Genomic DNA, 7,548 nt, shown 5'->3' on the forward strand with positions numbered 1-7,548 from the left:
TTTTATATCTTTATGTTTGAAGCCTGAAATGTGGCGAAAGGTTGCAAGGTTCAAGGGGGCCGAATACTTTTGCAAGGCACTGTAAGTATCGGGATGAAATCCTTGGACCCACTGTCGTAAGCTATGCTGTTGCAGTGAGACCTGTGTCCCTCCTGGTCCATGACAATACCCAACCTCATGTGTCTAGTGTATTCAGGCAGTTCCTGGTAGAAGAAGGAATTGATCAAATTGGCTGGCCCCTACATTCACCTGACCTAAACCCAATAGAACACCTCTGGGACATTATGTTCACACTGCTGGCCAAAAGTAATGCCCCCCCCCCTTCAATTTGATCAGATAATGCTCAATTTCTCCCAGAAAATGATTGCAATTACAAATACTTTGGTAGTAATATCTTCATTTATTTTGCTTGCAATGAAAAAACACAAAAGAGATTGAAAAAAAAAAAAAAAGAAATCAGTATCATTTTACGCAAATTCCAAAAATGGGCCGGACAAAAGTATTGGCACCCTCAGCCTAATACTTGGTAGCACAACCTTTAGACAAAATAACTGCGAACAACCGCTTCCGGTATTCATCAATGAGTTTCTCACAATGCTCTGCTGGAATTTTAGACCATTCTTCTTTGGCCAACTGCTCCAGGTCTCTGAGATTTGAAGGGTGCCTTCTCCAAATTGCCGTTTTCAGATCTCTCCACAGGTGTTCTATGGGATTTAGGTCTGGACTCATTACTGGCCACTTTAGAAGTCTCCAGTGCTTTCTCTCATACCATTTTCTAGTGCTTTTTGAAGCATCATTGTCCTTCTAGAAGACCCATGACCTCTGAGGGAAACCCAGCTTTCTCACACTGGGCCCTACATTATGCTGCAAAATTTGTTGGTAGTCCTCAGACTTCATAATGCCATGCACACGGTCAAGCAGTCCAGTGCCAGAGGTAGCAAAGCAACCCCAAAACATCAGGGAACCTTCGCCATGTTTGACTGTGGGGACCGTGTTCTTTTCTTTGAAGGCCTCGTTTCCCCCCCCCTGTAAACTAAGTTTATTCTTTGTCCCAAAAAGCTCTACTTTTGTCTCATCTGACCAGAGAATATTTTTCCAAAACATTTTTGGCTTTCTCAGGTAAGTTTTGGCAAACTCCAACCTGGATTTTTGTATGTCTCTGGGTCAGAAGTGGGGGCTTCCTGGGTATCCTACTATAGAGTCCCGTTTCATTTAGACGCCGACGGATAGTACAGGTTGACAATGTTGTACCCTCGGACTCCAGGATGCTTAAACTTGTTTGGATATTAGTCGAGGTTCTTTATCGACCATCCGCACAATCTTTTGTTGAAATCTCTCGTCAATTTTTCTTTTCCGTCCACATCTAGGGAGATTAGCCACAGTGCCATGCGCACTGTAGACACAGGAACATTCAGGTCTTTGGAGATGAGCCTTGAGAATACCCATGCGTCCTCAAAATTTTACTTCTCAAGTTCTCAGACAGTTCTTTGGTCTTCTTTCTATTCTCCATGTTCAATGTGGTACACACAAGGACATAGGTTGAGCCAACTTTAATCCATTTTAACTGGCTGCAAGTGGGCTTTACTTTTTGCCACCACCTGTTATGTGCCACAGTTAAGTAACAGGTGCTGTTATTTACACAAATTAGAGAAGCATCACATGATTTTTCTAAGGGTGCCAATACTTTAGTCCGGCCCATTTTTGGAGTTTTGTGTAAAATGATAATATATTTTTTTTCCCATTCTCTTTTGTTTTTTCATTGCAAGCAAAAGATATTGCTACGGAAGCATTTGTAATTGCAATCATTTTCTGGAAGAAATTGAGCATTATCTGACAGAATTGCAGGGGTGCCAATAGTTTTGGCCAGCAGTGTAGGTCCAGCCCGTGCTGCCAGGTTGCTCCTTAAACTGTCCTGGAGCTCAGTGATGCCCTGGTCCAGATCTACGAGGTGATCCCACCGGACACCATCTGTTATTTCATTAGGAGCATGCCCAGACATTGTAGGGAGGTCATACAGGCACACAGAAACCACACACACTACTGAGCCTCATTTTGACTTTGAATGGCATTGGAAAGGCAAAGGCATAGGTTGATACATTAATTGATATTTTTTGTGTGATTTTGTGATCAATTAAAGAATGACCATAGTATATTATAAAAATATTTCATTCCATCTTGATAATCCTCTCTTCGGCTTGGTCCATTTTTGCATGTAGATCAAGAATGTTTGAAAATGGCGGTTGTTGTTCTGAACCGGAAAAAATGTTCTAAGCGGACCAATCACAGTCCTTTGGCGTTCATGTCATGACGCATTGATGTGACCCATAGTCAGGATTTTTTGGAGGCGCGCGTCAGGTTAAGGCGTAGGGTCCAAATCGGGGTCTGGGTAACGGCATAGGTCCGCAATCACCGCAACGCAGAAGCATAAATCTGCCTGAAGGCTGCGCCAATTTTGACATACAGTCTGAATTATGTATAGGCCTACCCTCTCAAGCAAAAAAACGTTACGAATCTGAAATTAAAATTGCATGGGAAAGTTGATTTATTTCCATAATACCATTCAAAAAGTCAAGCTTTTATATATTCAGGGCCTACCAATCATGTGATTTCAAGTATTTAATTATTTACTTTGCAAACAATCTAACCAAAATCCACATAAACTGTATTTTAAAAAATGAATACTGTAAATAAATCACCATTTACTTGTAAGATAAAAAAAAGAAATTAATTATGATCAAATCAGTCAAAAAATGTACTTTAAAAACAATATGGCATACTTAGTTAGTAATCCTTTTGACCCAATAACTGCCTCGACGCGCCAGGCAGGAAGCCCAGTTCTCTTGTGTGGGCTGCTTTGTTTTTGTGTCTGGAGTCCCTCATTTTCCTCTTGATAATACCCCATAAATTCTCAATGGGGGTGAGGTCCTGCAAGTTGGGTGGCCAATCAATAACTGTGATGGCTAGGGCATCAATCAGGTTTTGGTGCTTTTGGTGGTATGGGAAGGGGCCAGGTCCTGCTGGAAGATCCTCAGCAGAAGGAATCGTGAAGTCCTCTAAAATATTCTGTTGCTGTGACCTTAGATTTAAGGAAGTAGAGTTTACCAACACCTGCACTGGACATTGCACCCCAAATCTACACTGACTGTGGATATTTCACTCTGGACCTCAGCTTGGATTCTGTTCCTCACTCTTTGGACCTTGATTCCAGTATGAAAAGCACACTTTATTTTCACCCGAAATGTTGACCAAGAGTTGGACAAGAGTCCAGTCCAAGAAAAAGTTTGGACACCCTTCATTTAAAAAAAATAATTAAATCCAGCCAGGTGTAAACACACCACACATCATATTTAGTTGTATGAGGTTGAACAGAGCATGGTTTCAGCTGTTTCAATAAACATAATTTTGAAGTCTTATTTTGCATATCTGGCAATTGCACATTTCAATTCAAAAAGCATTTTTATTTTCATTATTTTCAGGTACTTTAATGCAATCCAAATGCAAACACTCATCTATAAATCCACTGACCTACCTATTTGTCGACATTGCCTCTTGTGTGCCTCTTTCCTGATGTTTTTTTGTGTTTGTTTCAGATATTCTGAAGTGGGTAGGAAAATGAGTTTCTCAGAACTCCTTCTGTAACATCAAAGGTGTACTTTGAAGATGAGCAAGCTATATAAATGAAGTGGTGGCGCATGCAGCTGTATACGGTTGGTTGCAATTCGTATGGTAAGATGTGAGCTGGCTGATTACTGCCAGTTTTTTTCCAGGGTCCAATGCTAGTACACTCCAATAAAATGATTCATTCGATGACCATGATTTAATATTAGTATCTAAATTCAATCTAAACAAATCATGACAATTAAAATGAGTGTTTGTTGCATGCAGTAGTATCATTTCGATTTCTCTGCGGGAGCAACATTGATTTCATAAAAGGCAATTCATCGTTTGTTAATCTGCTTAACTTTATTGACCATAAAGCCGGACTTTTCCTGTACAAAATTGCCTGCGCCTCATTCAGTGACGATTTGTGTTGACTTCTCTTATGTTCGTTTTCAATAACTATATCAAATTCAAAACTTTAAAAAGCTACAAAAAATTGCGGGGGAATAAAATCTGTGATGATAAAATTAATTTAGTTCTAGGATAAGCTCCAGCACCCCCGCGACCCTCGTGAGGATAAGCGGTTCAGAAGATGAATGAATAAATAAATGAATTAATGACTTATTTATAGTCAGCTAGTGAGGATAAAAATGGTCAGCAAGATAACGACTGAATGACACAAATGATTAACTTGCACCGTAGCAGCGTACTTATCAATTCTCAGAAGAACTACAACCCTCATGAAGGTTATCGGCGAAACAGCAATAATCCCACTACAATTTTTGCTGCAGATTTATTTCTGATTATAATACGATAATATACATAAAATTGTATTAGGGAAACCTGATTGAGAGGTTGTAATTTGGGCTGATTATTATTGAGCCAGGTGGGTTTTATGGTTTTTGCGGAGATAGCAGTGCCCCCACCTAGTGCCCAAAATTGACTTTGATGTAATTGACTTTCCTGCAGACAAGTTTACGAGGTACTTCCTTATGTCTGCAAGCAACTTCCGTTTTAGAATTTCTCCAATCAAAACAATAGTGGAGCTGGAGTAGTATCACTCATCATAATCCCTCAAAAAAGACAATTCGGAAATACCACATCCATGTACCATCATCATGACATGGGAAGCAACATGATCCTGAAGGCAGATGTGGAACCAAGCCCGTGCCACCTCAAAGAACGGGTGTTTATGTAGCCATGTTGCCGCTGGTGTTATGAAATCTATGTTCTTCTTATCCCTGCATTTTCATGTGTCCCGTGCACAAAAAATTTATATAATAAATATCTATATTAGAGCTGTCCCGACTAGTCGACGTCATCGATGACGTAAATGCGTCGACGAGCACATCCCGTCGACGGTTAATGAAGGGTTTAAAAAAATATATGCGTGGAAAGTTGAGAATGTTGGACGCTCGGTATGCAAGTGGGAGAGCGGCACAGAGCCAAAAAAGCACACCAGAATGGCCTGTCTCTTCAATGCCATGCTTCCTTACCAGGCTACACGTGACCTGTGAATGAACACCTAAAGCGCAGTCACCCAATTTAAATTTTGGAAGAGACAGAAGACAAGCTGTCAGATCGTAAGTAGAGATGTCCCGATTCGGGTCCGATCACGTCATTTTCAAAGTATCGGAATCGGCAAAAAAATATCGGACATACCTTTTTTTAATATATACAGTGCCTTGCAAAAGTATTTGGCCCCCTTGAACCTTGCAACCTTTCGCCACATTTCAGGCTTCAAACATAAAGATATAAAATTTTAATTTTTTGTCAAGAATCAACAACAAGTGGGACACAATCGTGAAGTGGAACAAAATTTATTGGATAATTTAAACTTTTTTAACAAATAAAAAACTGAAAAGTGGGGCGTGCAATATTATTCGGCCCCCTTGCGTTAATACTTTGTAGCGCCACCTTTTGCTCCAATTACAGCTGCAAGTCCCTTGGGGTATGTTTTTATCAGTTTTGCACATCGAGAGACTGACATTCTTGCCCATTCTTCCTTGCAAAACAGCTCGAGCTCAGTGAGGTTGGATGGAGAGTGTTTGTGAACAGCAGTCTTTTGCTCTTTCCACAGATTCTCGATTGGATTCAGGTCTGGACTTTGACTTGGCCATTCTAACACCCGGATACGTTAATTTTTGAACCATTCCATTGTAGATTTGGCTTTATGTTTTGGATCATTGTCCTGTTGGAAGATAAATCTCCGTCCCAGTCTCAGGTCTTGTGCAGATACCAACAGGTTTTCTTCCAGAATGTTCCTGTATTTGGCTGCATCCATCTTCCCGTCAATTTGAACCATCTTCCCTGTCCCTGCTGAAGAAAAGCAGGCCCATACCATGATGCTGCCACCACCATGTTTGACAGTGGGGATGGTGTGTTCAGGGTGATGAGCTGTGTTGCTTTTACGCCAAACATATCGTTTTGCATTGTGGCCAAAAAGTTCAATTTTGGTTTCATCTGACCAGAGCACCTTCTTCCACCATTTTGGTGTGTCTCCCAGGTGGCTTGTGGCAAACTTTAAACGAGACTTTTTATGGATATCTTTGAGAAATGGCTTTCTTCTTGCCACTCTTCCATAAAGGCCAGATTTGTGCAGTGTACGACTGATTGTTGTCCTATGGACAGACTCTCCCACCTCAGCTGTAGATCTCTGCAGTTCATCCAGAGTGATCATGGGCCTCTTGGCTGCATCTCTGATCAGTTTTCTCCTTGTTTGAGAAGAAAGTTTGGAAGGACGGCCGGGTCTTGGTAGATTTGCAGTGGTCTGATGCTCCTTCCATTTCAATATGATGGCTTGCACAGTGCTCCTTGAGATGTTTAAAGCTTGGGAAATCTTTTTGTATCCAAATCCGGCTTTAAACTTCTCCACAACAGTATCTCGGACCTGCCTGGTGTGTTCCTTGGTTTTCATAATGCTCTCTGCACTTTAAACAGAACCCTGAGACTATCACAGAGCAGGTGCATGTATACGGAGACTTGATTACACACAGGTGGATTCTATTTATCATCATCGGTCATTTAGGACAACATTGGATCATTCAGAGATCCTCTCTGAACTTCTGGAGTGAGTTTGCTGCACTGAAAGTCAAGGGGCCGAATAATATTGCACGCCCCACTTTTCGGTTTTTTATTTGTTAAAAAAGTTTAAATTATCCAATAAATGTTGTTCCACTTCACGATTGTGTCCCACTTGTTGTTGATTCTTGACAAAAAAATTAGATTTCATATCTTTATGTTTGAAGCCTGAAATGTGGCGAAAGGTTGCAAGATTCAAGGGGGCCGAATACTTTTGCAAGGCACTGTATATATATTTAAATTAAATAGTTTTCGAATTGTATTTAACGTTAAAGACATAATGTGTTACACTTTTCCAGAGTCTTTAGTTTAAGCTTAAGGTAGGGTTATCAAATTAATCGCGTTAATGGCGAGAATTAATATTTTTTACTTTTATCACATTACAATATTTAAGGCGATTAACGCATGCGCTGCACGACCCACTCACGCATTGTCGCGCTCAATCTATACAAGCGCCGTTTTACCCATACAGTATATAGAGCTAAAAGGCAGCGTAAAATGAGTAGAGTGCATTTTGGCAGCCTTTGGAGCCTTTTTTTAAATGGCTAAAGCCTTACAATCCCTCTCCCAACGATTAGAATAATCGTGGGAAGCAATGTGGGGAAGAAGGGTAGTAGTTGATCATTTTCTTAACACCCTATGTTCTTTCCCAACGCAGAGAAGATATATCAATTGGTACCACGACGCATAGTCATGGTTGCACTTCCCATCATGCATTTGGGCAGAAGTTAAATGGCTACAGTATCATTTACTGAAAGCTCAACAAATACACTAGATGGCAATATTTAGTCACAATGTACAAAGTCACATTTATCCTTTAAGCATTACAAGTCTTTCTATCCATAGATCCCTCTCACAGAAAGAATG

This window comes from Corythoichthys intestinalis, chromosome 1, assembly GCF_030265065.1.
Source record: "Corythoichthys intestinalis isolate RoL2023-P3 chromosome 1, ASM3026506v1, whole genome shotgun sequence".
Classification (NCBI taxonomy): Eukaryota; Metazoa; Chordata; class Actinopteri; order Syngnathiformes; family Syngnathidae; genus Corythoichthys; species Corythoichthys intestinalis.